At 39.3% G+C, this 25,027-nt stretch overlaps 1 protein-coding gene across 1 annotated transcript in view; it reads left to right on the top strand.

Moving 5' to 3' along the window:
* The window catches only part of CLHC1 (clathrin heavy chain linker domain containing 1), a 213,134-nt gene that overhangs the window by 127,107 nt on the left and 61,000 nt on the right, over positions 1 to 25,027 (top strand). The window lies entirely within an intron of this gene.

Consider the following 25,027-nt stretch of genomic DNA (forward strand, 5'->3'; position numbering starts at 1 on the left):
TCTCCCTGAGGTGATCACAGAAGGAAGTGACTTGCAATAAGGACTATGCTGTGAGATCTCTTTTCTACAGTTGCTGGGGACATTCAGTTGTTTCTGTTAATACCACTGTTTATTTGGGCCTAGGATGTCTCTAAAACTGCTTCATCATTATCTATACTTACTTTCTGTTTGGAAATCGTGGAAGAGTGAGGTTAAAGTGAAGTGGTTTCTTTCCTGCAAATATTCCAATGTTCTCTCAGAAATTATCGGAAAATAAAAAACAACTTTGCAACTAGCAGATTTCCCAAGGTGTGCAAGCAAATGAGTAAAAAGAAAGATAATGTAATTTTTTTTTTTATAACCTGTGTTTTCTCTGATTTGAGGTTGGCTTTTAGTTTTATTTCTGGAGCGAACACATTTGGTATTTATTTAAAGCATGAGACAAACAAAAAAAATGGATCCAAATGGATGTATATATTTCTTAAGATAGATTGACATTGGTCTGCATTATTAATAAGTAATCAGGAAATGCTCTTTGGGAACGTTTGTTTTCTTCATCAGCAAGAATTTTTCCAGCCTTTATTGGCTCTGATATATCACAAGGTATTCTTGATTGTTCTGCTTCTCTTTTTTTAATTTTAATTGAAATATAGCTTTTCTTTCTTTCTTTCTTTCTTTCTTTCTTTCTTTGGCCACGCTGTGCGGCATGTGAGATCTTAGTTCCTCAACCAGGGATCAAACCCGTGGCCCCTGCAGTGGAAGCACAGAGTCCTAACCACTGGACCGCCAGGGAATTCCCTGCTTTTTTGATATTATTGTAACCTTGAGTAAATACCTATTGCCATAAGAAAATGGAAGGTGAGAAGGGGTCACCTGGCCTCGCCCCTGCTTCATTTATAGCTTCAGTTGTACTTTCTACTGATGAAAGAGACCCTCTGAAATTGAGATGCCAGAATTTTTTTTTTTGATAACATTCCTTCTTTACCCGCAGTTTTCTCTTCCTACTTAGGGGTGTGAGCCAAATGTCTCACTCTTCAGTGTAGAGCACACAGTTGCTCCCTGTGAGTAATAATCCCCCTGCACAAGTCGGAGACGTTATGTGGGTGTGCCCTCAGTCTCCTCTTTCCTTGGCTGAGTGAGCCTCATTTTCAGATAGTTAGAGGCTGTCTGCTCTCTGCCTGGAGATGCTGTGTGCTTGCAGGGCGCCCAGGCCATCCCATGCTCTGCGTCACTGTTGCTTTTCCCCTGACAAACCCCTGATAGGGTGCTTACATAATGACACCCTCTTGCTCTAGGGCATAACAGCAAAATAGCCATCCTGCTCAAGTTCTTCCTGTTCTAGAAGGTGTTTCAGCAGAATGCTTGGTGAATGCCAAGTCAGTATCCAGAGTGAAAAATTTCAGAGGACAGAAATTCCAGGGGTGGATTTCTTATTAAAGTTGATGTATCCCTTTTCTATTCAGGGCTCACCTAGCTACGTGATACTGTACCTGGTGGTCCTTCTGTAAGAAATGTGAGGATCTGGCTTTTGTAAGCACAGATAATACCAGGAGTGATCAGTGGAGCCCAAGCTGTGTTGGAGTCACCCTGGTTTATCATCAGTGTTGACATCTGCCCAATTTTGCATCTATTGTGGAAGGGCTCAAGCTGCTCGGGGACTTTCTCCCATGCAGGCACCTACTTGTTGGACTTTGTGTTATGGCTTATGATTTTGGACATTTACTGCATTTTAAAGGGAATTTAGCACTCTTTTCATATATAGCTGGGTTTTTATTAAATTTCAAGATTTTAAGGGTTTATAATTTACCAATCTTTGAAGAGTTGTGGCTGAAACAATTCACAAGTGGATGCATTTAAAAATAATAGCTCAGGGCTTCCCTGGTGGCTCAGTGGTTAAGAATCCGCCTGCCAATGCAAGGGACATGGGTTCGAGCCCTGGTCCGGGAAGATCCCACATGCCGGGGAGCAACTAAGCCCGTGCGCCACAACTACTGAGCCTGCGCTCTAGAGCCCGCAAGCCACAACTACTGAAGCCCACGCGCCTAGAGCCTGTGCTCTGCAACAAGAGAAGCCACCACAATGAGAAGCCTGCGCTCCGCAACATAGAGTAGCCCCCGCTCACTGCAACTAGAGAAAGCACGCGTGTAGCAGCGAAGACCCAATGCATCCAAAAATTAAATAAATGAATAAATAAATAAATTTATTTAAAAAATTAATAATAGCTCAATCTGTAGATTTAAAACAACTCTACTTCTCATCATTCAGAAATGGTACTTGGAGCAATAGCCAGCTGAGCCTGCGGTCACTAGAAAAGGCTGTGGACCTGAAAGACTTCTGGCCTTGACCTTCTCTTGCCATGTTTTTTCAGGAACGTGTTCGGCACAGAGCTCCTGGAACTATTCTCTGAGGAATATAACCGTTAAGAGTTCCTGTAGATCCTCTGTTCTTACTATTTTCTGGATTCTAGTCATAGCGTTTGTTCTTTTATTTCTTTGTTCTTATTTCTCTTATTTCTTATTCTCTTTATCAGGGTAATAAGTGAGGAGAGGTCGGTAAGGATAGAGACAAGGCCTAGTGGTTTTTTATTTCCAAATCCAGAATAGACGATTTTTGTCAACACCGCTTCCCTAGTTTCTCCACTGGAGCCACTCTTGCTGACTCTTCCCCTCAAAATACAGTGAAAACAAAACAAAGAGACAACCAGAAAACCCCACTCACGCGTGTACTGCAAGGGACTCCTGCCTCTAATAAATCCCCATTCTCAATCTCAATCTCCGTCTCTCTCTCTCTCTCTCTCACGCACACACACACACACACACACACACACACACACACACACACACACACACACACACACACACACAAACACCCGTGGAATTCCAGGCCCATCCTCCACCCTGGAGCCCTCTCCATCCTGTTCCCTTTCTACCCTGGGAGGAAATAGACACTCAATTTACTAAGTGCTCTACAGCTTAGAATTCAGAGAATTACAACTGAAATAGGCCAGTATTTTAAAATGCTTAATCATACTTCCCTAAAGCTATATATGTGTGCATGTGCGCGTGCGTGTGTGTATATAAAAAAAACTGAATTTAACATGATAAGAAAGGTGTGATTTATAGTTAAAGCCCAGTCTCTAAGGTAGCGGAGGGCACAGTGAGATTTTTCAGAACCCAGTCTGCATTGATTTCCATGCACGGCAGACAGCCTTTCCTGAGTCACTCAGAAGTATCTCCCAATCTCTGTTTTTGTAATTATACTTGGTCAAGGGTGAGAAATCCTGTCTCGGGATCCCTGTTTGTCCGGGAGTGGCATGGACATTCCTGATGCTCACGGATATGAGAGCTCTGGGTGCCCAGAGGGCCCTTTATCTACCCAGAGCCTGACTGACATCTCTGCTCACTTTTGTATCTGCTCAGCCCAGAGTGCATGACCTTGTTCTATAAATACCAGTCTTGTTTAAATAACAGCTGCCTTGGACTCGTGGCCACCACAAATCCCCCAGATGCACTAGGCAGGCAGTTCCCTCCTGGCTGTGAGCTTTGATCCGCCCTCCCTCTGTGAGAGGCAGCAGAGGCATGAGGGTAGGGCCTTGAGCTGCCATCACTCACCCTTTGTTTCCACCAGTGGGTGAGACCTTTGGGGGATACAAAGATGAATACAACTCAGTCCCAGCTCTCGAGGAACTTACAATGTGGTACAATAGAAGAGAGATGCACAGATAATCATAATACGAGAAAGAAAGAAAAACCATGGGATAGTAGGAATTGAGAGGAGAGTGAGCTCTCTCCCAGGTGGGAGATCCTGAAAGCCTTCATGGAGGACATGCATTTGAGCTGAGATTGAAGATTAGGCAGGATTTGAATATAGGAAAATAGATGAGCTATTTAGGAAAATATTACTTTGGATCCCTAGCTTATACATCAAAGTAAATTCCAAGTCCCAACAGTTTAATAGAAAATGCAACTCCTGGGAATTCCCTGGCGGTCCAGTGGTTAGGACTCCGCACTCTCACTGCTGAGGGCCTGGGTTCAATCCCTGGCTGGGGAACTAAGATCCTGCAAGCCCCACACTGTGGCCAAAAAGAAAAACAAAATGCAACTCCCCAAATAGTAGGAAATATAATCAATTGTTTATGTGATCTTGAAGGGGGGAAGTTTATTTTAAGCATAAAAGAAATAAAATATAAAAGAAAAGACTGTTTTTTTCTAATTGAAGCATAGTTGATTTACAATGTTGTGTTAGATTCTGGTGTACAGCAAAGTGATTCAGTTATACATATTCTTTTTCATATTCTTTTAAATTATAGTTTATTAAAAGATATTGAATATATTTCCCTGTGCTATACAGTAGGACCTTGCTGTTTATCTATTTTATACATAGTAGTTCGTATCTGCTAATCCCAAACTCTTAATTTATTCCTCCCCCGCCTTTCCCCTTTGGTAACCATAAGTTTGTTTTCTATGTCTGTGAGTCTGTTTCTGTTTTGTAAATAAGTCCATTTGTATCATATTTTAGATTACACATATAAGTGATATCATATGATATTTGTCTTTGTCCGACTTTCTTCACTTACTATGATACTCTCTAGGTCCACCCATGTTGTTGCAAATGGCATTATTTCATTCTTTTTATGGCTGAATAGTATTCCGTCTTATTTATACCACATCTTCTTCACCCATTCATCTGTCAATGGACATTTAGTTTGTGTCAATGTCTTGGCTATTGTAAATAGTGCTGCTATGAACATTGGGGTGCCTATATCTATTAGATTTAGAGTTTTGTCTGGATATATGCCCAGGAGTGGGATTGCTGGATCATATTGATAACTCTGTTTTTTTTTTCTTTTTAAGGAACCTCCATACTGTTTTCCATAGTGGCTGCCAATTTACACCAATTTACATTTCCACCAACAGTGTAGAAGTGTTCCCTTTTCTCCACACCTTCTCCAGCATTTATTATTTGTAGGCTTTTTAATGATGGCCATTCTGACTGGTGTGAGGTGATACCTCGTTTTAGGATCGATTTACACTTCTCTAAAAATTAGTGATGTTGTACATCTTTTCATGTGCTTGTTGGCCATCTGTATGTCTTCTTTGGAGAAATCTTTGGAGTCTACTTAGGTCTTCTGTCCATTTATTGATTGGGTTATTTATTTATTTATTGTTATTGAGTTTATGAGCTTTTTGTATATTTCAGAAATTAAGCCCTTGTTGGTTGCATCATTTGCAAATATTTTCTCCCAGTCTGTAGGTTGTGAAAAGATTGCTTTTGACTAAAAAGATGAACTGTCATAAACACACTATACAACATAAGAGAGCTAGGGAGAATGGGGAAATATTTGTTACCTATAATAGTAGATAAAGGGTTCATATGAATATAAAGAGCTTGCGTAAACTAAATTAGAAAAATAAATATCCTAACAGAAAAGTGGGCAGAAGGCAATGAGCAATTCACCAAAAAAGAAATATAAATGGCTTATGAACATGGAAAAATTCCATATGAGTAGTAATCAAAGAAATGTAAATGAAAACAATAGAGAGATGCTATTTCTCACCTATTAATGCAAGCAAAGTTTTGTTTTTGTTTTCAGTTTTTAACCAATGTCCAGCAATAACACTGGCAAAGAATGGACAGCTCTTTCATTCAGAGCTGCCTCACTGTTTCTTTAAATGTTTTCTTAACTTGGTTTAAAAATGTACTTTATGTTAGTAACTTCTTAGATTAATAAACAGACTTAAAGTTGCTTTTAGAAGCGTAACATTATGAAGTTTTGTTTTACAAATCTCTTGTATTCCTTCCCTTACCCACCACAGCCCCCTCCCCATTTCCAGGTCTAAAGAGAAGCAGCAGTTTCTAAGCATCAAGGGCTGGCCTGCAGCGAAGGCCAGTAACCTGTAGCCATGGGTCCAGTCTGACTACCACCAGGTTTCTGTCAGGCTGGCCAGCTAAGAATGAATTTTACATATTTAAATGATTGAAAAAAAATCAAAAGAAAACAATATTTCATGACTTGAAAATTATATAACATTTAAATGTTAGGGTCCCTAAATAACTTTTTATTGGAACATGGCCACACCCATTTGTTTATGTGCAGACAGTGGGAGCTTCTGTACTGCAACAGCAGAGTTGAGTCATTTCTATGGTAGGGGAGGAAAAAGTTTTCCTTAACTCTCGTAGGGTCCCTGGCTGGGTCTGAAAATTAAACTGACAGAAGACAGATGAACTGTCTTTTTTATTTTATTGAATTTTTATGTGTATGTAGGAGACTTTACAAGTGAATAAAGACCCAAAATGACCAGAACGGGAGGCTTTTATAACTTTCCTCACAAATACATTTGTGAAGAATTGACAAGACAAAGAGGTTTGGGCTGGGGTAGTAAATGATGAAGAAATAAGTAGGAAGATAAGGGTTAGTTTGATAAGGTTTGCTTGTACAGCCTTCTCCGTCCTCAATTCCCTGCTTTTGGTGCTAAGAATGTCTTCTTTCCTCCTGGTACAGGGAAGGCATCTTTCACATGAGAGTTTTACGACCTGTTTCAGGGAAGAGGACAAGTAGGGGGAGTCCTGAGTGACCTTCCTGCTTCTGCTGTTTTTTAAAATTCCTTTGGCTTAAAATATTTAATATGCCAAGGTGCCCTCTTTTGGGGTAGTATGTCCTGAACTCCATCACAACAGAGACTCCATGGCCCACAAGGCCCCAAACATTTACTCTCTGGTTCTTTACAGCAAAAGTTTGCTGACTCCTGGCGTAGAGTAATAGTAGATATGACATCTTCGAGGAATTTCAACTCTCCAAATCTAAATCCAATGCTATTTCACTTGACATTTTGACCCTCCCTTCTCTTTCCCCCTAAATCATCATCTGTTGCAAAGAAAGGGCTAAAATATGTCGGCATGCTTTGGACTGAAGGTTATGAAATAAGAACATCTCGTCTTTAAGGAAAGTTAATATTAATAATTTTTAAAAATTGACTTGTTAACTTGATAATTCAAAATGAGACCAGAGACTTTCTTCATGTCTTTAGAATTCAGATATCACATCTAAAACTGAAATACCAGTAAGAAAGAAGATTTCCCAACTATTTATGTTCTTTTAATTTTACATTTGATTTAGAAGTGTCAAAGTATATGATCCTATATCCTACAGTGAGTGATAATTTTGTAAAATTTGAATATGCTGATGAAATATACATTTTTAGTCACTTAGCCCTTATCAAAGGAAAAATTCACTGTAGCCATAAAAATTTGAGCAGTACAATTAATTTATTTGCTTACTATTTATTCACATGCAGCAGTTCTTCTAGTTAATTGTTACTATGCTCCAGGATATACATATGGTTGTTCATATGATAAGAGGACAGAAACTGGGTTTATCTTTTTCACCACTGTCTAGCTAGTACTTATACATCTAGCACATTGGCTGGAACATACTATTAGTGGAAAATATGTTTAATGAATGAATGTGATTAGTTCATTGTTCTATCAAACTTTTTGGTTGTATATATGCATAAAAACATATACTAAATTATTTTGGATTCAGTGAAGGCTAGGTATATTGCTTTTCAACACAGTGGTTACTATATTAATAATAACTTCTATTTTCACAGAGGGTTACTTATATTATACCACTCAACCAAGAAGTTACCATGAGAAATCTCATTAATATTATTACAATTGATAATATATTCTTTCGCTGTTCTGAACAAGTTATATCAATAACAACACTGATTTTTCCAAAAATCTCTTTTTCTGATTGAAAAATTTAATACTTATTCATAAGAAATTCAGGGACTACAGAAATATATAGGAAAAGACAATTATCATTTCACCCCTAGAGATAATCCCTATTAACAGCTTGGGCTATCCTTCAGATTTTTTTCTATTCATATGCCAACATGTATAATAATTATTGTTTTACTAAAATATGATCCCACTATACATACTGTTTTGAAACTTTTTTTTCCTCTCAAAAACATGTTTCCATGTCAACACCTAAAGATCCACTTTATTATTTTTAGTGACTGAATCATTTCCATTATATGAATCTACCATCATTTATCCACAGATGCTTCCCTGTTGACAAACACTTGGATTACAATTATTATTTTTAAAGTGCTTTAAGTGCTATATCATCTTAATAACATATAAGCTACTCAAAAAAAATCCTGAGTGCTTTCTATCAAGACACACACTCACATACAAAACAAAGAGGAAAACAACTGAGTAAATTTTTATTTAGGCAATGATAGACCTGGTAACATCCTGGGAATTTCTGGCCAGAGCCTTGCAGACACTCGGCGTAGCTGATGCAATGACAGTGCAATTATATGTCAGTGATGCAAGGAGGTAAAATTACAAGCAAACGCCTTTGTTTGAAGGAACCCATGGCATAAGCAGTTTAGACACTCTTCATATTAGGGGTCTGTCAGGCTTTCAGGTTTAGTGAGGTGCCTGGAGCCTTTGTTGGGATCTAGTGGACCACCAGGGAAACAGCCCCCAGGCTGCTGCTTCTCTTTCACTGTCTTTATTCTGAACTATTCAGTGGCGGCAGCCCTGAATGTTTTAACCCCCCAAACCTGAAGAAAGAGTTGTATTGTAAATAGTTGAATGGATGGATATTTGATAATATGGATGGGCATCCAGACAGGACCAGTGTTAGGATTTATGTGACCTGAGATATGTCTCACAGTTCCACCAGTTTGATTAGAAACAGAGTTGGAGGGCTTTGGGAAATGCCACCCCTAACAGCTCCCTGTGCTGCACGATGAAAGACCAGACAAATGTAGCTTGGCAGTGACTCCGGTGAAAAGTGAGACCTTAACTCCCCAGTTGGGCCACTCCCAGCCAGGTTCCTGCCAATTTGCCCCTTTCCAGATGAGTATAAAAAGCAGGAAGTACGCTGGTGCTTGGGGACCTTACGAATGCTATTAGCTTTGTTGAATTTGGATTCCTTTATAGGAAATGTTCTAATATGTGTGAGTGTTACATCATTTAGAGCTTCACATTAGTGGGATAAAAGTTGCAGATGGAACTTTAGAATCATTTTTTAAAATAAATCACTGTGTCACTAGTTATGAATAAAACTACAGTTAAGAATAAAACTAAGTCTGTGTCGCATACAAGATGACCCACAGTATGAGCAGACAACAATGACAAGGCTAAAAAGAGAGTAATAATAAGAATGCTAATAGCCAACCCTTACACAAGTCCTGTGATTCTAAGCACTTTACAGGAATTACCTCATTTAAATCTCACCAGCATCTTGTGAATTTAGGCATTGTTATTAGTCTCATTTTACAATTGAGAAAGCTGAAGCACAGATAAGTTGATAAAATGGGCCAATGGCACATACTTAATAAGTGGTAGAGCCTTGATTCAAACCCAGGAGCCTCTGCTGCTTGCCTGTCTACCTCTGGAGCCTGCGTTGTTAGCCACCAGTATGTCTGAGAAATTTAAAACTCTGAAGTCAATTTCAAATCAACCCAATGGCAATGAGCACCCCCAGAGCCTGGATGGAGGTCTGGAAATACCATCTTCCATTTAAAGGAGCCAGGATGTAAAAATAATTTTAAAATTAAAAAATAACTTTTTTAAATTTAAAAATTAAAAAAAAAAAAAAAAGAGCCAGGCTGATTCAAGGTCTGGGGCAGGAAATGAACAAGAGAAACTTGAAACATCTTACCATACAGATGGCAAGAAAGCTATCAAAGTCTACTAGGGTCATTCCTAAAGGACTCCAGAGCCAATCTAGAGAGGCTCCCATTAGCCAAAGATGTGACAATTTGAGCATCAATAGGAATAACAACAGCAGGGGATTGAAATATACAAATGTGTTTAAATCTATGAGTTCATAATGATGCTTAAAAAATTCATCACGTTTAAAAGATGACTGGGGGCTTCCCTGGTGGGGCAGTGGTTGGGAGTCCGCCTGCCGATGCAGGGGACACGGGTTCGTGCCCTGGTCCGGGAGGATCCCACATGCCGCGGAGAGACTGGGCCCGTGAGCCATGGCTACTGAGCCTGCGCGTCCGGAGCCTGTGCTCCGCAACGGGAAAGGCCACAACAGTGAGAGGCCCGCATACCGCAAAAAACAAAACAAAACAAAAAAAAGATGATTTGGAAGCAATTCATTATTGATTTGAAAACTGGTAAATAAATTCTATTATTTTTACCTCTCTTCCCTATGTGAACAATATCCCTGAGTAACTGAATAATACATGGATTGAAGCTCCTCTTTACAGAAGTATTTCAGCTGCTAAATGACATAGGAATGATAAAATTAGAGTATTTCCTTTCTGCAACTCCTAAAGAACTAACGGATCTTGACATTGAGCATCACTGATTACTAACATAACAAAAAAGAGAGACAACCAAACAATATTTATCTCCTCATGGAAGAAGGAAGAAGACACCACCACCCATGAAAAAGTCCTGCCAAAAAATCTGAATCTTGTCAAGCTTCTCATTCCAACTACCAATTTTAGAAAATACAGAGGACAGAGGAACATGGTACACTACACTGTGGGAACGCCAGCAGCAAAGACCCAGACTGTGGGGAATGCTACAGGACAAATGAACTGGTTTTGTCAATAAATAATTTACAAGGAAAAATGAAAAAAGAGGGAGACAGATGAAAAGGCATAAGAGGCATATCAACCAATTGCAATGTGTGAACCTTATTTAGATCTTATTTTTTAAGTTGTAAAAGAAGTTATATTGGGACTTCCCTGGTGGCGCAGTGGTTAAGAATCTGCCTGCCAATACAGAGCACATGGGTTCGAGCCCTGGTCAGGGAAGAACCCCACATGCCATGGAGCAACTAAGCCCATGTGCCACAACTACTGAAGCCCGTGCGCCTAGAGCCCATGCTCCGCAGCAAGAGAAGCCACTACAATGAGAAGCCCACGCACCGCAGCAAAGAGTAGCCCCCACTCGCCGCAACTAGAGAAAGCCCGTATGCAACAAAGACCCAACGCAGCCAAAAATTAAATAAATAAATATATATATATTTTAAAAAGAAGTTATATTTATGAAAAATTGATAATATGAATAATGACTGAATATTTTATTATGTTAAGGAAATACTGTTAATTATTTTAGGTGTAATAATGATATATTTTTTTAAAGGCTTCACTTTTACTGATGAAAGGACATGCTCTCTGGCATTTGCTTCAAAATAATATGCAAGGAGTAGGGGGTAGAGAAGAAACAGAACTGGCCCTGAGTTGGTAATTACTGAAGTGGGTAATGGGTACATGGAAGTTTTTTAATATTGTACTATTGTATATGTTTGAAAAGTTATCATAAAAATTTTTAATGAAGTAACTAATTTTGGGGTTGCACAAGGTACACACTATTTCTGATCAAAAAATACATGAGTAATTTGGCCCCAAATCCTTTAGATACTAAGATAAAATGAAACTTATTCTATCACTCATGATTTTAATATATACACTTTCTATGCTATGCAGTGGTATGAAAAACATAAATTTCAGTAGCTCTTGTTAAAATAAAATGTGAGAACGTTAAGCTAGAAATAGGAAGACAAAACCCAGATGGTACTGTGTCAAGAAATATCAGTGGCAATAATGTATAATTGTTTGGTAGCTATTATTTGAGTAAATTCATTTACAATTTAAACACTAGAGTTTTAAATAATTAATTATATATCTTTATTGGAGTATAATTTCTTTACAGTTTTGTGTTAGTTTCTGTTGTACAACAAAGTGAGTCAGCTATAAGTATACATATATCCCCATATCCCTTCCCTCTTGAGCCTCCCTCCCACCCTCCCTATCCCACCCCTCTAGGTCATTACAAAGCATTGAGCTGCTCTCCCCGTGCTACAGAGCAGCTTCCCACTAGCCATCCATTTTACATTTGGTAGTGTATATATGTCAATGCTACTCTCTTACTTCGTCCCAGCTTCCCCTTCCCCTCCTGTGTCCTCAAGTCCGTTCTCTACGTCTGAGTCTTTATTCCTGCCCTGCAACTAGGTTCATCAGTACCGTTTTTTTTTTAGATTCCATATATGTGTGTTAGCATATGGTATTTGTTTTTCTCTTTCTGACTTACTTCACTCTATATGATAGACTTTAGGTCCATCCACCTCGTTACAAATAACTCAATTTTGTTCCTTTTTACGGCTGAGTAATATTCCATTGTGTATATGTGCCACATCTTCTTTATCCATTCATCTGTCAATGGACACTTACGTTGCTTCGATGTCCTGGTAATTGTAAATAGTGCTGCAATGAGCATTGTGGTACATGACTCTTTTTGAATTATGGTTTTCTCAGGGTATATGCCCAGTAGTGGGATTGCTGGCTCAAATGGTAATTCTATTTTTAGTTTTTTAAGGAACCTCCATACTGTTCTCCACAGTGGCAGTATCAATTTACATTCCCACCAATAGTGCAAGAGGATTCCCTTTTCTCCACACCCTCTCCAGCATTTATTTTTTGTGAATTTCTTGATGATGGCCATTCTGACTGTTGTGAGGTGATACTTCATTGTAGTTTTGATTTGCATTTCTCTAATGATTAGTGATGTTGAGAATCCTTTCATGTGTTTGTTGGCAATCTATATATCTTCTTTGGAGAAAGGTCTGTTTAGGTCTTCTGCCCATTTTTGGATTGGATTGTTTGTTTTTTTTGATATTGAGCTGCATGAGCTGCTTGTATATTTTGGAGATTAATCCTTTGTCAGTTGCTTTGTTTGCAAATATTTTCTCCCATTCTGAGGTTTGTCTTTTCATCTTGTTTATGGTTTCCTTTGCTGTGCAAAAGCTTTTAAGTTTCATTAGGTCCCATTTGTTTACTTTTTATTTTATTTCCATTACTCTAGGAGGTGGGTCAAAAAAGATCTTGCTGTGATTTATGTCAAAGAGTGTTCTGCCTATGTTTTACATTTAGGTCTTTAATCCATTTTGAGTTTATTTTCGCTAATGGTGTTAGGAAGTGTTCTAATTCATTCTTTTTCATGTAGCTGGCCAGTTTTCCCAGCTCCACTTATTGAAGAGTGTGTCTTTTCTCCATTGTATATTCTTGCCTCCTTTGTCAAAGATAAGATGACCATATATGCATAGATTTATCTCTGGGATTTCTATCCTGTTCCATTGATCTATATTTCTGTTTTTGTGCCAATACCACACTGTCTTGATTACTGCAGCTTTGTAGTATAGTCTGAAGTCAGGGAATGTGAGTCCCCAGCTCCGTTTTTCTTTCTCAGGATCCTTTGGCTATTCAGGGTCTTTTTTGTTTCCATACAAATTGTGTAAATTTTTGTTCTAGTTCTGTGAAAAATGCCATTGGTATTTTGATAAGGATTGCATTGTATCTGTAGATTGCTTTGGGTAGTACAGTCATTTTCACAGTATTGATTCTTCCAATACAAGAACATGGTATATCTCTCCATCAGTTTGTATCATCTTTAATTTCTTTCATCAGTGTCTTATAGTTTTCTGTATACAGGTTTTTTGTCTCCTTAGGTAGGTTTATTCCTAGGTATTTTATTCTTTTTGTTGCAATGGTAAATGGGACTGTTTCCTTGATTTCTCTTTCTGATTTTTCGTTGTTAGTATATAGGAATGCAAGTGATTTCTGTGCATTAATTATGTATCCTGCTACCTTACCAAGTTCATTGATTAGCTCTAGCAGTTTTCTGGTGGCCTCTCTAGGATTTTCTATGTATAGTGTCATGTCATCTGCAAACAGTGACAGCTTTACTTCTTTTCCAATTTGGATTCCTTTTGTTTCTTTTTCTTCTCTGATTGCTGTGGTTAAAACTTCCAAAACCATGTTGAATAGCAGTGGTGAGAGTAGTCACCCTTGTCTTGTTCCTGATCTTAGAGGAAATGCTTTCAGTTTTTCACCATTGAGAATGATGTTGGCTGTGGGTTTGTCATATATGGCTTTTATTATGTTGAGGTATCTTTCCTCTATGCCCACTTTCTGGAGAGTTTAAATCATACATGGGTGTTGAATTTGGTCAAAAGATTTTTTCTGCATCTATTGTGATAGTCATATGTTTTTTATCATTCAGTTTGTTAATATGGAGTATCACATTGATTGATTTGCGTATATTGAAGAATCCTTGCATTCCAGGGATAAACCCCACTTGATCATGGTGTATGATCCTTTTAATGTGTTGTTGGATTCTGTTTGCTAGCATTTTGTTGAGGATTTTTGCATCTATGTTAATCAGTGATATTGGCCTGTAATTTTCTTTGTTTATGGTATCGTTGTCTGGTTTTTTTGTATCAGGGTGATGGTGGTCTCATAGAATGATTTTGGGACTGTTCCTTCCTCTGCAAATTTTTGGAAGAGTTTGAGAAGGATAAGTTTTAGCTCTTCTCTAAATGTTTGATAGAATTCACCTGTGAAGCCATCTAGTCCTAGGCTTTTGTTTGTTGGAAGGTTTTTAATCACAGCTTCAATTTCAGTGCTTGTGATTGGTCTGTTCATGTTTTCTATTTCTACCTGGTTCAGTCTTGGAAGGTTGTACTTTTCTTAGAATCTGTCCATTTCTTTCAGGTTGTCCATTTTATTGGCATATAGTTGCTTGTAGTAGTCTCTCATGATCCTTTGTATTTCTGCAGTGTCAGTTGTTACTTCTCCTTTTTCATTTCTAATTCTGTTGATTTGAGTCATTTCCCTTTTTTCTTGGTGAGTCTGGCTAATGGTTTATCAATTTTGTTTATCTTCTCAAAGAACCAGCTTTTAGTTTTTTTGATCTTTGCTATTGTTTCCTTCATTTCTTTTTCATTTATTTCTGATCTTTATGATTTCGTTCCTTCTGCTAACTTTTGGGGTTTTTTGTTCATCTTTCTCTAATTGCTTTAAGTGTAAGGTTAGGTTGTTTATTTGAGATGGTTCTTGTTTCTTGAGGTAGGATTGTATTGCTATAAACTTCCCTCTTAGAACTGCTTTTGCTGCATCCCGTAGGTTTTGGGTCATCATGTTTTCATTGTCATTTGTTTCTAGGTATTTTTTGATTTCCTCTTTGATTTCTTCAGTGATCTCTTGGTTGTTTAGTAGCATATTGTTTACCTCCATGTGTTTGTATTTTTTACAGTTTTTCTCCAGTAATTGATATCTAGTCTCACAGCATTGTGGTCAGAAAAGATGCTTGATATGATTTCAGTTTTCTTAAATTTACCAAGGCTTGATTTGTGCCCCAAGATGTGATCTATCCTCGAGAATGTTCTGTGTGCACTTTAGTAGAAACTGTATTCTGTTGTTTTTGGATGGAATGTCCTATAAATATCAATTAAGTCCACCTGGTCTAATGTGTCATTTAAAAGTTTGTTTCCTTATTTCTTTTCTGTTTGGATGATCTGTCCATTGGTGTAAGTGGGGTGTTAAAATTACCTACAATTATTGTGTTGCTGTTGAGTTCCCCTTTTATGGCTGTTAGCATTTGCCTTATGTATTGAGGTACTCCTATGTTGGGTGCATAGATATTTACAATTGTTATATCTTCTTTTTGAATTGATCCCTTGATCATTATATAGTGTCCTTCCTTGTCTCTTATAACAGTCTTTATTTTAAAGTTTATTTTTTCTATTATGAGTATTGCTACTCCAGCTTTCTTTTGATTTCCATTAGCATGGGATATCTTTTTCCATCCCCTCACTCTCAGTCTGTATGTGTCCCTAGGTCTGAAGTGGGTCTCTTGTAGACAGCGTATATATGGGTCTTGTTTTTGTATCCATTCAGCCAGTGTATGTCTTTTGGTTGGAGCATTTAAACCATTTACATTTAAGGTAGTTATCAATATGTATGTTTCTATTACCGTTTTTTTAATTGTTTTAGGTTTGTTGTTGTAGGTCTTTTCCTTCTCTTGTGTTTCCTGCCTAGAGAAGTTCCTTTAGTATTTGTTGTAAAGCTGGTTTGGTGGTACTGAATTCTCTTAGCTTCCAGACTCAGGTGCCCTTGTGTCCTGCACCTCCATATCTACAGTCCACCTTCTAAAGGTCTCGTGAAGCCACCAATTCCTCCTTTCTCCACTGCTCTTGCCTTGGTTCAAGGCTTGCATCTCTTGGACAATAGCAAGTGTCTTCTAACTGCTCCTTCTGTCCAGTTTCTTCTCATTCTGATCTATTTTCCATTCTGCAGTCAGAGTATCAGTGTTCCAAGCTTCCCTCATCAGAAATACCCAACGTGCTTGTTACAAATGCAGATTACCAGGTGTTTCCTTGGACATTCTGAGTCTCTGAGTCTGGGTTGAGGCCTAGGAAGCTGTGTTTTTATAACACAAGCTCTGAATTAGTATTATTATTGGGGAACTTTGAGAAATACTGTTTGAACACACGTCCCTGATACCATCCTTGTAAGACCTCCCTATAGCAGTGTTTTAAAGAACTTATTTAAAGGTGATTTCCAATAAGAAATAGAGATTACATTGCAAACCAAGACATGCAAATATTTATGTGTACAGTAACAGAAACTGAATGTTCACAGAACTAATTTTTTCTCCTCTATTCTCTTTCACTTAAAATAATGATAGTCAGGGTCTTACTAAATGGATTTTAAGACCGAGAGTTTGAAAACACTATCCAGTGGGTTAACATCCAAGTTCCTTAGCTTGTTTTGTCACAATCTAGCTATTTTTTCACACTTTGCAAGTACTTCCATGTTAACTTGCTTCACCGTTGTGGCTTCCTTTGCCTAGAACTTCTCTTGGCCTCTTGGCCACTTGGTGAACTTTTTTCTTGTTTCAAGTCTTTGCTCATATATCACTCCTCTGTGTAATCTCCCCAATGTACTGGAGCCACTGAGGAACTTTGGCCTAGATGCTCCCTTTGCAATTTGTACACACCTAAATTAACACCTAGCATCTACCCCACAAACCTGCAATTATCCCTTTACAAGGCTTGTCACTCTAACTACACCACACTCCTTGAGTGTAGGGAGCCCTTTCTCAGCAGTTTCTGTATTCCAGGGCTTAGAAGGATGACCATCATGGAACAGAAGCTTGGTAAACAATACCGCATGCAGTATGCATGAAGGAATGAGCAGGTTGTGAGTGACCAGTGCTAGTGCCAAACCCAGAGCTCAAGGCAGGAGACGAAATGAGAAAGTAGTTTATGGTCAGTAGCCTACATGTAATGTTGGAAAACTTGGACTTTATCTTCCAACTAAAACAAAGGGTTTTTTTTGTTTTTTTTCCTAAGTGGGATTATTTGACCAGAGAAAGGGTATGACTAGAGCTTGTCTTAGAAAGACAGCTTTGATAGTGTCATGGAGGATGCTGGGGAGGGACTGGGAGCTTGGACTTGAGGCTGTAGGGATGATGCTAATGAGAACTCGGGCCTGGGACCTATATCAGGTAAAAGCTGGTGGTTGGTAGGATGCCAGGGATGAGAGGTGAGGAATCAAAAATGACTTGGATCCTTAGCCAAGGCATCAAGGTCAACATTAGTAGTGATGAGTCATGTTGATAGTATGTACCTTTGATATGGTGTGATGACAATGACACTTTCCCTCTGTGGTCTTTTTTTCAATAACCCATCGCTTTAGTCTAATCATGAGAAAAACACAGAAAATCCCAATTGAGAGACACTCTACAAAATATCTGGCCAATATTCCTCAAAACTGTCAAGGTCATCAAAAACAAGGAATGTCTCAGAAACTGTTATAGCCAAGAGGAGCCCAAGGAGACATGACTGAGTGTAATGTGATGCCCTGGATGGGTTCCTAGAACAGAAAAATACATCAGCAATCTGAATAAAGTATTGACTTTAGTTAGTGATAACATGTCACCATTGGTTTGTTAACTGTAACAGACGTACCCCACTGATCTAATAAAACTGACTTGGAGGTGGGTGATGCTGTGATTAACATCATGATATTATTGTATGGCTGTTACATGTTATATGCATGGCAGATGATGGTGTAGGAAATACAGGGGAGGATTTGTGTGGAGTAGGAGGTCATTCTGAGACCATTGTTGTTTCATTGATATTCAAAGCCTGAAGCTTCTTATGTAAGTATTCTTGCTATGCATCTGTTACTTCCACTTCTGGATATTAACACTCTCTCAAGTCTACTTCATTCTTCACCTAGCCTAACTCTGAGGTAACAATCAGTTAGCACAATGCTAACATCTTTGTTCCCTGTGCCTTGGGCTTTATTCCACCAGGTTATCTCCTAGTTGTCTCTTCCTCATCATTCAGCTCAAATATTCCCTCCTCAGCAAGCTTCCTTTGACTATCTGATCTAAAGTAAGCCCTCCCCAGTCATTCTGCACTGCATTGCCCTGTTGTGTTTCCTTCATGGCTCTTATCACTATCTAAAATTTGCTTGTTTGTTTACATGTTTATTGTCTGTGGCAGATCTCCCCACTGGAATCCAAGTCCCACCAGGAAGGCAGAACCTCATCTGCTTTATCATTGCTCTGTCCACAGCCCTGGGATAGTACCCGGAGAGGCTCAGAAAATATCTGCTAAATGAATTCATGTAAATCACTGTCTTAGTCAGCTCAGGCTGCCATGACAAAATACCAGAGACTGGATGGATTAAGCAACATACATTTATTTCTCACAGTTCTGAAGGCTGGGAGGTTCAAGAACAGGTGCTGGCTGATTTGGTTCCTGGTGAAAGCTCTCTTCCTGGCTTGCAGATGGCTTTCTTCTTTCTGTGTCCTCACATGGCAGAGAGAAAGAAAGATTATAGCACCATCCATTATGGTTCCATCTCCTCTGCCACCCAGATACGTTAGTGATTGCAGGAAAATCGACTCATGGTATTTCCATGTCCTACTCATACTCCTTTTTTAAAAAAGGGGAAAGCAAGAAAATGTTTTTCTTTATAATTTCTTTTTCTTTTTCTCCTTAAACAAAGTAAAGCATGCAGACAGCAGAAGCATATCTAAATTAAATGCATCTTTTTCCTTAGCAGATCTTAAAGGGAAGTTAAGTAAAGAGCTCTGCTTGAATTAGGGGAGGGCAGAACTGGCCATATTTACCCTTTACCCTTTTCCTCTTACCAATTTTTCTTTCCCTCCTACCCTCATTTATCTTTAACTCCTCCTAATTCCCCCTTGTTGCGGAGAGCTGTGGGTATCCTGGCATACTCCAGGTCTCAGCGAGACGCAGGTCTTTCTCAGAGAGAAGCGTGACTTCTAAGCTGAGCTGGGGGATCCCTTAGGGATTATGGGGGCCAGGACCTCCCTCAACCACAACAAACACCTTTCTGGCCTAACAGGAGAATGTAAAACACTTCCTTGAGGCCCAGGGAGCTTACTGCTTAAGTTATTCAAGATACACACACACACACACACACACACACACACGTGAAACAATATACTTGTACATGTGCTTTCAGCCAGTTAGAGGTCAATGACAATTCAAATGTATTTTTGACCACTTCAAGCACAGAATCTGTTGAACTAGGTGTTTACAGGTATTTACTAAGAACAAATACAAATTCTGTACTGCATAAAAATATAAACGTGCAATATTCCTTCTCTACAAGAGCTGCTACTGCAATTTGCAGCCTCATGAATGTACATCACGGGCTATCAGAAGCATTTTCAACCAACCAGAACAAGGCAAGGCCCTCATCATGTGCTGTTTGCACACTCACACACTCACACACACATGATTATTTATGTTAGTTATCAGGATCCTAAGCAACATTGAATTGATAAATAAAAAAGTGATTTTTTTTTAGTCATTAACTGTGGTTAGTGACTAAAAGTCAAACACAAATGTTTTACCCTTTGGGAAAAGGTCTGAAGAAAAATGAAATGGCAAGAGCAGAACATTTCAATAAAGTTATAAAAAGAGACAAAACTGGATACTTGGAAAGAATGAAACTTTCTTTGTGTGTGAATTTTCCTCAGGCCTCTGCCAGCTCTAGCAAGGCCTCTGTTTTTCCCAGGGGAGGCCCTGGTCCATTTTACCTGACTTAGGGGAAAAGTTAAATGACAAAACTTAGATGAGTGAGGGTTTTAGCAGATGCCACGGTTCAGGATGGCCTTTGGTGGAGGGAAAACAGGAAACAAGTGAAAGTCAGATGCGTTCTTTCACACATTGTGACTGTTCTGTGCCAGGTGCTGTTCTAGGAGCTCACATACTAATGGGGAGAGAAAGATGAAAAATATGTAAACAAACAACAAATATGTGTTATTAGGAAATAAGACAAGGTAAAACATAGAGAGTGACAAGTGGGCAGAAGTTCTGGGACTGCGGCAGCTATACAAAAATTTACAGGAAAAGCATTCTAGGCAGAAGAATAGCAAGTATGAAGGCTCTGAGGGAAGGAGCACCGTGTGTGTGTGTGTGTGTGTGTGTGTGTGTGTGTGTATGTGTGTGTGTGTGTGTGTGTACAAGGGGTCAGTGTGCATGACACCCCATGAATGGAGGAAGAGAGGAAGGAGATGAGGTCAGACAGGTGAGCAGGGCCAGGTCACGAGGGCCCAATAGACCACGGGGAGGAGTTTGAATTGCAGCGGATGCCATGGATGATTTTACACTGTGGACTGGTATGTTCTGATTTGGACACACACACACCCCTATCTGGCTGCTACTGATATGTAGAAAAAAGACCACTGGGGGCCAGAATAGAGGCAGGATGACTAGGAAGTTAGGAGGTTCTTGCACTAGTTCAGCTGAGGAACGGTGACTGATACTTGGGGGGGATCATCAGAGATGCATGGAGAAGGTGAGAAATGTCCAAACTTGGGATGTGTCTTGGAGGCAGGGCTGTCAGGGCCTGCTGATGGCTTGGTTAGACGAGAGAAAGAGGAATCAAGGATGACTGGAAGTGTGAGGCTTGAGCAACTGAGTGGATACAGCGCTGTTAACTGAGATGAGGAAGATGAAGGGAGGAGCATGTTTATGGGGTGGAGTTGAATTGGCTTTTGGCCATTTAAAAAATATATATATAAACAAATAATTTATTTAAAAAGTTTCACTGTCAAGCATATCATATCAAGTAAATCTGACATCAGACTTGGAACACCTCACTAGGGCAAGAGCAATTAACTGTGCTAAAGGCAGTGATGGAAAGATTCTTGTCTTCAGTGTTTGTCCAATTTATCCAGCAAAGAAATAATGCAAAACACTATTTTAAGAAATTACAGAATATATAGGACATGAGTCAAATGTAACAGCAAAGAACAAAATACACTACAGATATGAACCTAATTTTAAGTAAAGATCAAGTACAAAACTTGGATTTATATAAGCAATAAGTTAAAGGTGGTGATTTATAAACAGACTTCCTTTAAATAAGATTTATCCTGGTGCATCTAAACTCATTCTATTGCAAACAAAACAAAACCCACAATATTTAGACTTCTCAGCAATAGCTCCTATTAAAACGTAGTACAATACAACTCTGGTTATATTTCAGAATTGAAGCCTTTGTTTGAGGTAGAACCAGCACAAATATATAAAAATATACAATTTAAGGGAATTTCAACTAATAAAACTCAACTTTTACCTAGTCATCAATCTTCTACAACTTTAAGTTTTCGTATTAACTGTATTTTGTGAACATTCACTCAATGACAATGAGTAGATATTTTACATACACAGGTGAATAATGTGCTTATTTCTTCTTTTTCCATTAAAATACTCCCATTTGTAAAAGGACATATGTTTTTCTATTTATCTTTTCAGATCTGGGTATGAGAGAATGGAGAAAATTGTTCTCAGTATGTTTCCATCTTCAGATTATTTAAGATCCTAAATTTCTGAAAAAACTCATTATGTAATTAAGACAAATTTTTTCATTACTCATTGACTCAATTAACCATCTTTTTCCAATTTATTAATCACATGCTATGAAATGCCATTATTCAACACTGAAAAAATGTTTCATTATTATCCTCTTCAGAAGGAGAAGTTGAAATAAAGGCTTCTTTTCATTCTCTGATGAACACTGGGCTCCTCCAATAGGAGTCAAGTAAGTATCCACTCTATTATATTATTCAAAAGTAGTATTTTGAAGTCCAGAGACAATGGACTGTGAAAATTGCATCTCCTATGTATTCCCCAGGCAACATTTCACAGCTTGGTTGCAGCACAAGGAATCATCTCGTGGCTCATGTGTTTACCTTCTGCCTGATAGGCTTTTGGCCATTTGAAATTGGAGTTATCTGTTAGACATCTAAGAAGAGAAATTGATTAGGCAATTGGATCCAAGGTCAAGTGCTAGAGACAGGTCTTTGGGAATCATCAGCTGTAGTCACCTTGCCCCTTAGAATGGGCTCAAAACCCTACTCCACATTTCGTGGAACTCCAGAGTGCTTAAGATGATATGGGAGAACTTCCAGGTAGACGGAAGGGAGGAGTGGCTTCACTTTCATTGTCACCTCTACCTAGCTCCTGCTTCTGCTTCTGTTGAATCAGTGCAGTTTATGGACTGTCTCTTCTTCCTCTGCAATATCCTTCCCCCAAGGGAAGGAATTCAGCCACTTCCTTGATTTCCATAGCCAGTAAAGCTAGAGAGTGTGCAGGAAACTGCACTAAAGATTTGCTGGAGACAGAGGTGAGTGCCTCAGACAGAGTGTATGAGTAGCGTGGAGTAATAATGTTAAATGGAATATTAGTCCTCCCTGATTTTAAAATGTCTTGGCTCACTCTACCTGAGGCATATTTAGGGATATTTCTATGGTCTTATGATACCTCACATTCCCAGCTACTGGACTTTCCAGGCTCTCTCTACCCCTGCCTCATCCTTCCCCCGAGCAGCTCCAGACCCATTTTTCAAATCTACCAAGTACTCAGGAAAAAAAAAAAAAAAGAAAAAAGAAAAGAAAATTCATTAAACAAATCTCTCCCTAGAAAACATTTTCTATTTGTAAAAAGTAAGCCTTTCTCAACTTTAACAATCCCTGAAGAGTCTCGACCCCTGTACCTATTCTGACTTTCAGACAGCTTCTGGGGGCAGGGAGCAGAGGAGGGCGTTCAGTCTCATTGCCGCTCCCCGATCACTGATGTGGGTAATGGGGGAATGGCTCCATGCCCCAGCTATCCCAGGAGGCATCTTGTAACCACATGCCTGGAGAGACCAGTGGCAAGGAAAGGAGTAAGACCCCACCCTCGGCACCGGGACCACAGTGTTTTGCAGAGGAGTGACGGCCAGAGGAAGGCATTTTGCTTTGGAAAAGACTTGTACCTCAAGTGCTTCTGCATTTCATGTAATTAAGACAAATTTTTCATTATTCATTCAGATTTAGGAAATGACAACTAGAAACAGAAATAGCTAAAGCACAAAACATGCAGTTGACAACGTTCGCTTTGCTGGAGCAGAACATTTCTGTTCTTTAACTGAATTTTCAGCACATCCAGACAAGGAGACAGGTTTTTCTGCAATTGATATGTCCATTAATGCAGACAGTGCAAGAAAGTGGCTGGGTTGATCAAAATGGGTCGTGACCAGAAAGAACTGTGGAGGCGGACAAGATACGTTCAGGGTTCTGTGACCTCAAAACCAAAGCAGAGACCCTTCCCTGGCCCCAGAGCTAAGCATTTAGCAGTGCTATCCTGGAAGGGGTGGGTATCTTGCTGCTGCGCTGGGTACATTAGTGCTGGATTTTAGCATTCATGCTGATGTTTAAGTTAATGATAGAACATGTGCTGTGGGTTCAGTTCTTCCAAACACTTTGTTTCCTCTGTAGCATCCTGAGATAAATTGGCCAGAGGATGGGAAACCAGATAAGCTGCCGTTAAAAAAATGTTGTCTAATGTGGACTCATTCCTGATTGATGGTCCCACCATTGTACAAACTCCACTTTGGGCTCTCTCCTTTTCTGCGTTCCTCTCTCTGTCTCCAACCGTCTCTGCTCCTTTGCTTTCAGAAGATTCTTTTCTTTCTGCCTTTCACCAAATCCAAGTGGTCATTTTTAACCTATTTTGCTTCCCAGGCCCTTTTGAGGAAAGCTATAGACCTTACCCAAGAAAAATGTATGTAAAGGAACATTCATTGTCAAGTCTGCTAAAATCTATCCATGGAGCCCAGGTTAAGGACTCTGCTCTGAGGGGCATCACAATGGTTGAAGGAAGTGAGGAGGGAGTTATGAGCTCTGGGTTATGGTTATGAACTATTGCTCCTTTGGTGGACCAGTGACCCTGGCCTGGGAAGACGTGGTCTGGCCTCACTGTGGGTGTCCTGGAAACCCCACTGTCTGCTTCGTCATTGGTAAACATGGCAAGTCTTCCTATTCCCTTTTCTGTAAAATGAGGTGTTTGGATTAGATGATTTCTAAGGTGCCTTCTGACTACAATTCCTGGTTTGTCCCTCCCTGCCAGCCCCATATCATGTGCTGTTAGTTATTAGATCAAGGGAGTGCCCTGCTCTGAACATATTCCAATATATATTCCTGCTGAGAGAATATATGAGAAAATAATATAAAAGGTTTTTAAAAATTTATTTATTTTTATTACTTTTTAATAAATTTACTTATTTATTTATTTTTGGCTGCGTGGCTGTGTGTGGGCTTTCTCTAGTTGTGGTGAGCAGGGGCTACTCTTCGTTGTGGTGTGCGGGCTTCTCGTTGCAGTGGCTTCTCTTATTGCGGAGCACAGGCTCTAGGTGCGCGGGCTTTAGTAGTTGTGGCACACAGGCTCAGTAGTTGTGGCACACAGGCTCAGTAGTTGTGGCTCATGGCTCTAGAGCACAGGCTCAATAGTTGTGGCGCACGGGCTTAATTGCTCCATGGCATGTGGGATCTTCCCGGACCAGGGCTTGAACCTGTGTCTTCTGCATTGGCAGGTGGATTCTTAACCACTGTGCCACTAGGGAAGCCCAATATAAAAAGTTTTGATGTGCCATTAGTCCAAGTTGAAAACTATTTATATTAAAGAGTATTATCAAATCACCTGACAGTTAATCCAAAAGAATGCATGTGTGGTTTGTATTTTTAAATAAACGAACTTTACGTGTCCCCACACACTCTAAGTTGTGATGCAGACCAAGTAGGGAAAAAGCTGTCATTTCCACTTTCCCTTCCTTTCCTATGTCCTTGAATACTCATTGAGTCCCCTCTGTGGACTGGGCCCTAGGGATAAAAGACTGTGCATAGAATTTTT

The sequence above is a fragment of the Pseudorca crassidens genome, chromosome 14 (genome assembly GCF_039906515.1).
Source record: "Pseudorca crassidens isolate mPseCra1 chromosome 14, mPseCra1.hap1, whole genome shotgun sequence".
NCBI classification, from domain to species: Eukaryota; Metazoa; Chordata; class Mammalia; order Artiodactyla; family Delphinidae; genus Pseudorca; species Pseudorca crassidens.